The sequence below is a fragment of the Ruditapes philippinarum genome, unplaced genomic scaffold (genome assembly GCF_026571515.1).
Source record: "Ruditapes philippinarum isolate M1 unplaced genomic scaffold, ASM2657151v2 ctg104_1_1_1_1, whole genome shotgun sequence".
Classification (NCBI taxonomy): domain Eukaryota; kingdom Metazoa; phylum Mollusca; class Bivalvia; order Venerida; family Veneridae; genus Ruditapes; species Ruditapes philippinarum.
In genome coordinates, this window is record NW_026855603.1 from 171,685 (window position 1) to 184,663 (window position 12,979).

General features: G+C 30.7%; 1 protein-coding gene across 1 annotated transcript in view; it reads left to right on the forward strand.

The window, feature by feature from the left end:
- Positions 1–12,979, forward strand: part of LOC132743848 (SCO-spondin-like) — a 60,204-nt gene that overhangs the window by 21,508 nt on the left and 25,717 nt on the right. The gene's annotated exons all lie outside the window — the stretch shown is intronic.

Below are 12,979 nucleotides of genomic sequence, written 5' to 3' on the forward strand. Positions count from 1 at the left end.
AGATCCTTACACGATTTATTCTCGATCAACTAGATCTTCTACTCGATCACTATACGATCGCTTCTCGACCGCTTATCTACTCGATCGCTTCTCGAACTTTTTTGACATGTCAAAAAAATTCGGGTAGGAAGCCTGAGCCATGCCGACTAAGGTAGACCGCTCCGACCACCCCGATCACGTATGCAAACCGAGCTAGAGCGGTACCCGATCGCTTGATCGTGCTTGATCGAGTTGATCTGATCGGCGGTGAGAACACAGCATTAGACACCATGCTAATGGCAACACAAATGTTATATATTTTTTTAATGAACCTAATGCACTCTTATATATCATGTTTTATTTAAACTTTCATAATAAGTACATATTTATGCACATTGTATATCAATATTTTCGTCACATATAAATGTCACGATATAACATAACCACATAAAATGTAAAACGCTTTAACGTATCTATAGTAAAATAACTTCTCGTTTGATCCAAGTAAAACTTCCGAATCATTAAATAACTATATTCTTGATTAAATACGTGACGTATAAATTAGCGAATAAGAATAATGAATCACAATTAATGTGGAAATGCCTGCATCATTTTACAGGTTAACATATAGAAAATATTACAAAATGACGAAATATTTTGAACCTAATTATAATAGCTTTTTGATAAATGTCATTTAAAATCAAATCTGTTCACAAACATATGAAAGACAATTTGTCATTACCAAACTGTATCTTACGGATTAAATTATGTATATTTGTGATTTATGAAATGATGTAAAACAAAATGAAGACAAATGTTTCATTCGAGGAAGGGAAGTGTGTTGTTTGATACGCTAGTTGTTAGCGACACCTGTATACATTTATTTACTTCTGATAGGTCATCTAGACTAGGAACGCTGACGTCTTTATAATGGTCTGTATCTGAAGCACCTAGTGACTGTCATCTTCTATAGAAACTTGTTAAATGAATAACACTTAAACTTAGTTAAACACGCCCACGCCATTGATTCATACAATCATTCTTGAAGTCAAACTGTTTAATATGGTGTTTAGTCTTCTAGAAAAGAATGATGAGTCATCATAGTTTTTTTTCCATATACCACAATAATGCCATTAATTATTAACTTATTCTTATCTACTTTTGTCATTAAACATAACTTTCTTTACTCTCTAAAATGTATGAAATAGCAAAACACAACGTTTTTATAGAATGCTGTGTAATGTTTAAACATAAATAGTGTCAATAACAACAATTAAACAACAATAAAACAACGATAAAATGTCATTTATCTTAAAGGAAATTATGACTATTTTGTTTGTAAATAGACGTTGTTAGCTGTATTGTAAATAGTTAAATGACTTAGTATATCTTCTTTAATATCTAAACCTTTTTGAAAATCGTCATTTTTGTCAGTAATTGGGAAATGTTCCACTAAAAGTTTGGAAATTATAGTTATATTTGCTTTGACGATTACAACCTGTCAATGTGGCTCACTAGCTCTATACCTAAGTATATGCGATTTTCTTCCTAAGCACGTGCCACGCTTCCGTTGAATTGTCAAGATTAATGGTTTGATTTTTACGCTATATTTCATGGTATTACTTTAAAATGTGATGCATACGGTTCTCCAGGTTTAGATATAGAGTTAATTGTTATGTAAATTTATGTAAAATAACAGAATGCAGCCTGCCGAAAACGAGCATTTTGCCATATTGTACATGTAACATCAAATTATAATATAAATTATATAATGAAGATGAATGTAAAATACATTATGCGGAAGAATTCAAAATCCTGTATATGAATAATTAACTACATCCATTCTTTTGAGCGTGCAAAATTTTGTGTAATTCATGCGCTATTGATAAAAATGGGGACAATGTTTATGTGTGTTGCTTTTATAAATATACAATATGAACATTCTCTATTTTAGCTCTTGCTAAGCCACCAATAATATTTATTACAAAGTATTGTTTATTATAAAAGTAGATTCAACATGAATAATTTTGAAAAATCGATTTAAATACGTTAAGATAACAATTATATGTCATTTAATAGTAAAACTAATCATAAAAGCAAGATACAACTTAGGTGAATCTGTTTAATATTATTCTATTATACTGGAATAAGATATTTTTTGTTTTCAAGTGCTTGTCTACCAATATTGTATATCATCAAAAGTAGATGTTGCAATGATTTAATGATTCAAATAAACACTAAGTTTGTAACATTTATACAAAAGAACACTAAATATAAAACGTATATACAATATAGGTAAAAGACAGTTATCCAGACACGACAGTTCATCACCATAAAAATGGGCACGTAAAAGGAAAATAAAAACGCTCATAGTGTATAGTCTATCACATTTAAACAGAAAAGTGTCTCATTGAAGTGGTCAATAAAATATTCATGTGTATACTTAAATCAATTAAGGAACAATAATAATCCACGACATTGTTGATCAAATCGTTTGATATAACAACATTGTGTTAATAATCAAATATACAATTATACATGCTTGTGAAATAATAAAGCTACCTACACATTTTTTCCATGATAATAAAAGATTTAAACAGCATTTTATGACAAGCAGGTGCACTGTTGTTATGTCGGTTTAAATTTGATAGAATATAATATAAATGCCTTAAGGGCACATTATGCCTTAGAAACAAATAAATTTTTGCTTTTCTGTTGAAAGGGCAAATGTGTATATATAATGGTTTAAGAGAATGTTTGATACCTGTTACCTGAAGAAAGTAGTGATAAATGTGAAATAATTTGTCATGACAGTAGCAATATGTAAACAAAGCAGTATTTGACTTCCATACAACATACTTATTCAATATTATGTACGTATTGCATAAAAGTAAGACAGATGACAAAGATTTTCCAGGTAATTTAGGGGACCTCTTGCATACTATAAAAGTACACAAAAATTAAAAAAGAACTTTTGAGAAATGGGCTTTACAAAAAACAAAAACGTGTATGATATATCATAATTAAGTAGATCATAATTAAGTAGTGTATGTATTAGAACATGGAGTAAGTGTTATACTCAATCTTGATAACCATAAAATAATACAATAATTTAGATCTGCCCGAATCAAACATGGTTTATTATGTTACTGGAATGGACATTCCGTACAAAAAGTTGCCATATTTAAAAGTGCATTTTATTTATCTTATTTGACTAATTTTATTTTTAAAAGTAAAACTTTAATGATAATTAAATTAATCACGAATATTTCAAATACATGTATAATATAGATTTTAACATTTTAACCCTGCACAGTTTTATATCAAACTGCCTTTTTACATCACGCTATTTTAAATGTAATTGGTGACATGCGTCAAAATTGATTGAAATTTATCGTCATTTGTGTAAATATAAACGTAAGACTACTGAACAAGTTTGTATTGTTTTTGCTGTTTTAATGATATAAAAGGACATAACCTTTGATAACAATTTTATTGTCGTTCGAAGCAGTCTTTTTAAGATTTATAGAGGAAAACTTGAATTTTTTTTTAATCGATCAATTCAAATGATTTTAGAGGTTACAATCTATGTGATTTTGAAACGATTTTTATGAAAATAAATAAAATTATTATAATTATACAATTTGTTTGAAATTAAGGGAATCTGAATTTATAACATATGAAAAAAGCTTAAAAAGATGAGTTTTAACAACTATTTGTTGGTGAACTATGCCCCATTTTGGGATAAAACGACATGTCTTTGAGAAGGCAAGATTTATTTTTAGATACGTCAGTTATGAACCAAGCTTAAACTCTATCACATTATACTTAATATAAACAACTGTCTCTGTCTCTCTCTGTCTCTCTCTGTCTCTCTCTCTCTAAATAGCCTAACTGCCTACAAATGTCGAATAAGATACACAAGGTTAAAAAGGGAATGAAAATACATATACTCATTGAATAACTACGATATAAAGTGTCTGTATAAGCTAGATAATGCGACTCAATCATGTTAAAGCACATAATTAAGTTTGTGTACCACTTCAAATAGGGGCGTCTGTGGCCAAGTGGTTAAGGTCGATGACTTCTAACCACTTGACCCTCACCGCTGTGGGTTCTAATCCCGACAGGGACTTTGGATTCTTTCATGTGAGGAAGCTATCCAGCTAGCTTACGGAACGTCGGTGGTTCTACTCAGGTGCCCGTTCGTGTCTGAAATAATGCACGAAAGGGCACCTGAGGTCTTCCTCCACCAGTAAAGCTGGAACATCGCCAAATGACCTATACTGTGACGGTGTGACGTAAAACCCAATCAAACAAACAAACCAGTCCATTGACATATGGCTTTGAAACTTTGCACACTTGTTCACCATCATGCCCCAACCTTTTAGACAGAAGGAGGTAACTATATCAAGCATTTTGACAGAATAATGCCCCCTTTTCGACTTTGAATTTACATTAAAGATTGCGAACCACCTCAGATATTTTCATATTCCGTTAACATCTGGCTTTGAAACAAGTTGAAATTTTATACCCTTCTTTGAGAACATTATATGACTCTCTCTCCAAGGTCAATTAACTGTAACATGGCTTTGAAAAAATGGCCTTTTTGTGAACTTCGACAATTTTACATTATCAAGGCGCTAAGAATAATCGAGCATGCTGTGCTACCGAAAGCTCTTGTTTAACAAAGGAAACTATATTTATGAACATAGGAGTGTCGTATTTTAGCAGTAAAGGTTAAGGCTACAAGCTGACACTTGATTGAAGACAATTGTGCTCATCACTCACGTAACAGTTTCCTGCATCTACAAACAATTTCTTAAGATGCAAATAAACAAAAGATCTTACAAAAAAGATAATAAATTTGTCTATGTAGATGAAAAATAGCAACATAAAATTGTATTTGGAATTAAATCTGCCATAAACACATATTTTGATATTCAAATTTTCACCTTTAGTTTTATAAAATTGTTCGGTAATAAAAGTAATTACGGAAACATAGGGTGGATGATTGAAGTTCACAACACATAAGTAGGACAATTTATGATAATTAAATGGTGGCTGATTTGGTACAATTTTATGCATCGTGTTGTTGCTAGCGACAGCACGACAAAGCGCAAAACGATGCGTTGCGTTTTTGAACTTTCGTCTTTTGTCCTGTCGTTAACGATGCACGCCAAGCAGCGCGTTGTCGTGCGGCGTGTTGTCGCGATGTCCCAATGTCGCTGGACTCAAATCGAAGGATTGGCTATTTGTATATATAAATGACAGGTCGACATCGCGACAAAGTGACGCTAGACAACGCGCCGTTTGGTGTGCTTCGCTAGCGACAGGACGACAAGACAACAGTGCGGCAACGCGCCGTTTGGCGCATTTCGCAAAAGGCGATAACGATATAGGTTGTGTTGTCGCTATCGGTGCATTCGGAACTGCCTCGGCTAGTATCTATAATATTAACCTCGGAAACAATACGGATTGAAAGTAGTTCTACCACGTGGTTTCAGATGTAAACAGAAACGTACAGAGATAATGTAAAACGAATGTATATATTTGACATCTAATGCCTGTTCCGGTACTCTTTTGCTTGAAAATATGTCTGACAACAATTTGTAATTTAAATATGCCCACTAATGTTCAATTTTAAACAAATCCGACGAAATGTCAACAGGTTGGTTTTTTGTACTTTCGGTTTCTACAACCATAATAATAAATATATAAATAATGAATTGTTTGCTTTTGTACCTATGATATATCACTTATTTTAGGTGAACTTTTACAACAGATATTGGAAATAAACTTGTAAACAACTCCCAGCATTAAATTACTATTTGTTTACATGTTTAGTTTCTAAGCGTAGGTAAGACCGAAATACCGCATCCGTTCTGTGTATTCATACTATTGTGTTCGAGGTCCTTATCCAAAGACTGACGGAAAGGAATTGGCGCAAAGTGTACCAAATCAGCCATAATATAATTATACGAAAAGTTCATGAAAACTTTTTATTGACGCATTTCCGTTTTTAAAAGGAAGCATAGCTTTTTTCTGGCGTCTGTTAGGTTACGCCCATCTCTTTACCACATTTGACACTACAGCTGTGATGTGCATGCCACACAACTTTACATTAATTCCCTTTAATTATTATCCGATTGTATTATTTTGAACGCTTTTATAAACGTGGGACCGATATAGAAAGAAAATATAAAGTCAAATGCTTACTTCCAAACTGTAAATCACTGGCATTTTACAAATGATAATTTAGTGATAAACAATATTTAACAGATGTGAATATAGCGAGTTATATTGTGGTATGAATTACATAATTAACAAGTGTGCTTCACATGCACTGTCAGTGTTAATTGATTAATGTCTATCTTTATACATTGTTATTTATGAAATGTTTCGCTATATAATATATCAAATATAGAACATAAAACTTAAAACTGAGGCACATTCTATCAATAGTGTTATAAATAGCACCCGGAATCAGAACATTCTATTATTGTGAAGAAAACGCTTAAAGCTAGAGTCACGTAATATTGAATCTAAATATCGCTGTTTCAGCTCTTTTTTGCCTAAGAAGTTTAAATAATAACATTTACTTTAGATTAGATTCTCAGTCTAACTTTTGAATTGCTATAATTTTTTGTTTTGTTTTGAAAGGTTTCTAAATGCGTTTATGCACAAAGTTTTAAATGAAAATAATTATTTGTACATGTATTGTATGGTTGAAATGAAAAGAGTATGTGATCCTGTATATTTAACTACCATGTACATTAGGCATTGATGGAAAGCTATTCAGAATAATAAGGGATATGTATTTTCAATTGAAAGATTGCGAAAAAGAAGTTGTTATTTAAATAAGGTATACTTCGAATGTGCTGTACATTTAAAACAAGTACAGACGGCATGGTTATTTTAGGTGACACTGATAACGGGCTACAAAATAGTCTATTTTTGTTTTATACACACTGTATTAAATGGGATTCGTTTTGTTCTATAAATGTATGCGGGTTAAAGTCTAAGCAAATTTACCCTGAATTCATTTCTTTTATTCAGCAATTTGACATTATAGGCTTACAAGAAACAAAGTTAGACAATTTGGATACAATTGAATTAGATGGGTTTCGTCTATTTTTTAAGCACAGAAAAGAAATTACAAAACGCAGGTCTGGTGGTATTGTTCTTTGTGTTAGAGAAACATTAAGTCCATATATAACGATTTTAGAGAGTGACAGTAAGTTAGTTTTATGGTTCAAAATTTCCGATAAAATAATTGCAAATGAAAATACTTTGTATGGTGTAGTATACGTGCCACCAGAAAACTCAGATTTTTCTAATCCAGACCCATTTTCAGAAATACAATATGAAATAGAGAAATTTTCAGAAAACTCTGCTAGTATATGTATGTTTGGGGATTGGAACTCCAGAACAAAATTACTTAATGATATTGTTGAAATGAATTATGATATTTTTCATATCAATAATCTAGATGATCTATACTTTGAACTGAACGAAAACATTGAAAAGTTTAATTATTGCACTACTGTTAAGCGACAAAGAAATAATTGTGATAGAAGTGTTAATAATTATGGCTATAGATTTGTCGAATTTTTACATGCAAATGATATGTTTATTTTGAATGGTAGAACGAATGGTGATTTAAATGGCAATTGTACCTGTAAAAATGTTAGTAGCGTTGACTATTTTATTTGTACATCTGATATGTTTAAGTTTGTCGATAGTTTGACTGTGCACGATTTTTGCCCTATGTATTCTGATGTCCATTGCCCGATCTCACTTTTATTAGATTTTTGCAACAAGCCTTTAAATGAATCAACACCAAAGTTAAATAAATTCACGATATTTGATCAAGATAAAGCACATGTTTATTGTTCTAATATCAAGGAAGATAGGCTTTGTGATATCTACTCAAAGCTTTTGAATATAGAAACGCTTGATAATATAGGCAATGAGTTAAATGAAGTAACTGAGGAAATTTCCGAATTGCTTGTACAATCTTCTGAAGAAACGTTCGGTGTGAAATACATAAACACTAAAAATAATGATAATAATCATAATCATTATAATAATGAAAAAAATAAACAAAAACAATGGTTTGATAATAATTGCTATAGAGCTAGAAAAAAATTTCATTCTGCCAAACATCTCTATAAATTACGGAAAAGCGACGAAAATAGAATAAATCTAAAAAATCAAAGTAAACAATATAAAAATGTGCTGCATGAAAGTCATAAAAAATTTGTATTCTCTAATGTAGAGAAACTTAAGAAACTCAAATCACAATCGCCTCGAAAATTTTGGAAATTATTAAATGGAAAGAAAAAAAATAAAATAGGTGCAGACATAAATCAACTTTACGACTATTTTAAAGATATAAACTACTGTGAGGAAACTGACTATGTTGAAAATGATAATTTAATAAATATGGAAACAAATGAATTCTTAAACAAACCCATAACAATACAAGAAATTGAAAAAGCTATCAAACATTTGAAAAATAATAAAGCCAGTGGTATTGACAATGTATTGAATGAACATTTAAAATATTCGTTTCCCAAAACTAAAGAAGTATTTCTTAAATTATTCAATATAGTATTCAAAACAGGCAAAATACCTATCGCATGGACTTCAGGTTTAGTAAACCCAATATTTAAAAATAAAGGTAACCCTTCTGATCCATCAAATTATCGACCAATAACCCCTTTAAGCTGCCTTGGTAAATTGTTTACGTTAATCTTAAATAACAGACTAGAACAATATTGTACTGACAACGACTTAATTGATAAATGCCAAGCCGGTTTCCGTAAAGGTTATTCAACAGCAGATAACTTATTTGTTTTAAATTCGCTAATAGAAATTCTAAGAACCAGTAAAAAATCTTTATTTTGTGCTTTTGTCGACTTAAAGGCAGCATTCGATACTATTTGGAGAGAGGGTCTTTGGGGAAAACTTATTCTTAACAATATAAATGGATCTTTCTTAAATGTTATAAAAAACATGTATGAAAAAGCTAAGTCATGCATTTTTGTAAATGGAGTAAAAAACTGATTACTTCCCTTGTAATGTCGGCGTCCGACAGGGTGAAAATTTATCTCCCCTGCTTTTTTCTCTATACTTAAATGATCTAAGTGATTTTATTAACAGTAGTAATATAGCATCAGGTGTAAAATGCAACAAACATGAGTTCGAAACAGAAGCTATAAATTTTGTAAAACTTTTCATACTTCTTTATGCAGACGACACCGTTTTAATGGCAGAATCTGCAGAAGACTTGCAAAACCTTTTAAATATCTATGCTGATTACTGTGATGCTTGGAGACTTAAATTAAATTCTTCTAAAACAAAAGTACTTGTATTTTCAAGAGGTAGACAACGCGAATACACTTTTACATTCAAAAACGAAACTTTAGAAATTGTAAATGAATACAAATATTTAGGTGTCTTATTTAACAGATCTGGTTCTTTTTTCAAAACAAAGCAAGAAATTGCCAAACAAGCTACAAAAGCTATGTATTCTTTAATTAAAAAATGCAAACATCTCTGCTTACCTATAAATATTCAAATTGATCTTTTTAATAAAATGGTTAAACCTATACTTTTATATGGTTGTGAAATCTGGGGATTTGGAAATTTAGACATTGTTGAAAGAGTGCAACTTAAGTTTTTAAAACATATTTTATGTCTTAAGAAAAATACCTCAAATATAATTGTTTATGGTGAAACTGGTACCAAACCGTTATCAATAGAAATTAAAGCAAGGATGATTTCATTTTGGGCAAAACTAATTGTAACAAATTACAAAAAGCTTACAACAGAAATATATGCAGTTGCATTGAGTAATTTTAAAAATAGTCACTCAAATTTCAATTTCAAATGGATAACTTGCATAAAAGATATTTTTATAGAATGTGGAATGGCTAATATTTGGATGAGTCATGAATTTCCTAACGTAAATTGGCTGGTTAAATCAGTTAAACAAAAATTATCAGATATATTCATAAATCAGTGGTACTCAGGTCTAGAAAACACATCTAATTGCAAAAATTATTGTATTTTTAAAAGAAAATTTGAAATTGAGAAATATCTTAGTGAAACACCTTCCAAATATTTAAAATATATGATCAAATTCAGAACCAGAAATCATAAACTACCGGTCGAAACTGGAAATTGGCATAGGATCCCTTTAGAACAGAGAAAATGCACTCTCTGCAATCATAACATAGGCGACGAATTTCATTTTCTATTAGAATGCCCAAATCTTAATACGGATAGAAAAAAATATATCTCTGAAATCTATTATAGAAATCCAAATATAATAAAGTTTGATAAATTAATGAACACTGACCCCTCTAATTATGTGATATATAAAAAACTTTGCATGTTTATAAAAATAATCTTAGAAAAATATTGAACTGAATTATTATATTAAACTTTGATAAATATTTTTGAAATAATTCATTTTATTTTGTATGAATGTAAAACTTTCTCCTGTCTATGTTAAAAGAATATTGTAAGATGTGTGAGTTACATACTATTAACCTCGTTAACATTTGTAATTTGTTATTTACCTCATATTTACATGTATTGTGTATTGAGTGAATAATAAAATCTTGAAAATTAAATGGGATTCGAATTTGATACTCTGAAAGTGACATTATGCCTCTCCTAGATAAATATAAAATTGAAATAACTTTACATTTTATCATATTTGCTTTCAATTTTATAATAAACGTCACCTGAGTAATCAATTATCCTCGTGATCCCATACAAATATCTATAAATGAGTCGTGTCACGACAAAACCAACATAATGGGTTTGCGACCAGCATGGATCCAGACCAGCCTGCGCATCCGCGCAGTCTGATCAAGATCCATGCTGTTCGCTTACAAACCCTATTACAAGTAGAGAAACTGATAGCAAACAGCATGGATCCTGATCAGACTGCGCGGATGCGCAGGCTGGTCTGGATCCATGCTGGTCGCAAACCCATTATGTTGGTTTTGTCGTGACACGGCTCAAATATCCTTTGAAAACCGCCTGTTATGTTCAATTTATAAAAAAAGTGGTGGGCTGTCTTTTTTAGGCAGTTTTTATATTTTAGCCTAAACATATTTATTTATCAATTATTGTTCAGTCGCCAATACAATAGTCGATCGTTTGAAATATACACCTGATTTACCCCAACTTGACAGTAAAAAATGAGCATAATGTCACTTTAAGACAAATTAGTTCTGTTTAGAAAAATAGGTCCTACTACACTTTGTGAATGTTTCACGTACATAGTACGGATACTTCTAATTCACTTTAGTTTTTAATTACGTCGGTAACTTTGTACACAATTAAGAAACATTTGTTAATAAACGTCTTAAGCAACTTAATATTCTAAAAGCTTAAATTTAAATCTTGTGTTATTCTAACAAGTTATTATCAGAAATGTATGAATATTTGTGTGTAAGGTTAAATATTCGTTAGATTGTTTAGGGTTTTCATATGCATGACACAATCTTTTCTGAGTTGACTTAACTAAGTTCCATCTTTTAAAGAAAGGGTAATACATACATTTAAACAAAATGGCACCATTGGATACATTAAAGTGGTAAATTTGATACATGCAATCATTATGAAAATGCTTTAGGATTCGATATGTATCTTTTATAGATTGCCATCTAAATTTGGAAGCGTTATGCCTTAGCTTAGAGAGAAATGAGCGTTAAAGTGTTTTAGTAGCAATGGTGATGAATGGAAATACATATAGGATGAATAGCATTTTTTGTCATTGAATGTCCAGTGTAGCCAGATATAAGAAAACGGTTAATCTAAGCATATTTTAAGGAGATCAAATGTGACGAAGTTTAACGAGCTGTTTACATGAGATAATCGTGTTATTTTTGCAAATATTGCGAAATCATATAAATGTATAACACATTTATGTTAAGACGATCCTGGTGCAAAAAAAGCAACATCAAATTGTCTTATGAACATATAAACAAGAAAATGTTAGCTGTTGATTTATCATCCTCGAAATTTATAAATTTATGTAGAAAATGTATTTATTGTTTGTTTCATTACTCAACCATTTGGCAAGGTTATATGTGCGTGTATATTTGTAAACTGCAGGACATAAGATATGTGCTGTTTACACCATTAAACATTTCTGTCTGTCTACATCTACATTAATAATTTGCAAGAACCTAATAATGTTTAATGGTTTGTTCCTAATTAATTCACTCTCAAGAAATATTTTTATTTACAAATTATTAAAAGGTAGGATTTAAAACATAGCATTCATTGAACGCCTGCTTTCCTTGTTGATCTTGTTTACCATCCGCGCAGTCTGATCAAGATCCATGCTGTTCGCTTACAAACCCTATTACAAGTAGAGAAACTGATAGCAAACAGCATGGATCCTAATGAGACTGCGCGGATGCGCAGGCTGGTCTGGATCCATGCTGGTCGCAAACGCACTATGTTGGTTTTGTCGTGACACGGCTCATATTTTTTTCGTAGCGTCTGTTGTTAAACAATGAAACATTATGTCGGATGTAAATTGACAAACCATTTACAAAATGTTTTCAAAATGATTATTTCATGCATACATAATTAATAGTATATAATCATATTTTCAAAATGATTCACAAAATCAAAGTAAAGTACATGTATGATTTAACGACGTAAATTCATTTTAATTGAATTTAATCTGAACTCTTAGGAAGCAACAATATTTAAATGCTTTTATTGTTGTAGATATACATGTAGTTTTATGTTATAAATGTATCACTCACTGACCTATATTAAAACATGTACTGATACATTGAGAACAAATATGTAATCGATAAAACATCAATCTTCATTTATAAATTGTAGAATGTATAGCGGTAATACATCATAATCTATCTTATACTTTTGAATTTACAACTTTCTCGACAAAAAACATTTGGGTAATTCAAATACATGTCTTGTTATGTACTGCTAAATT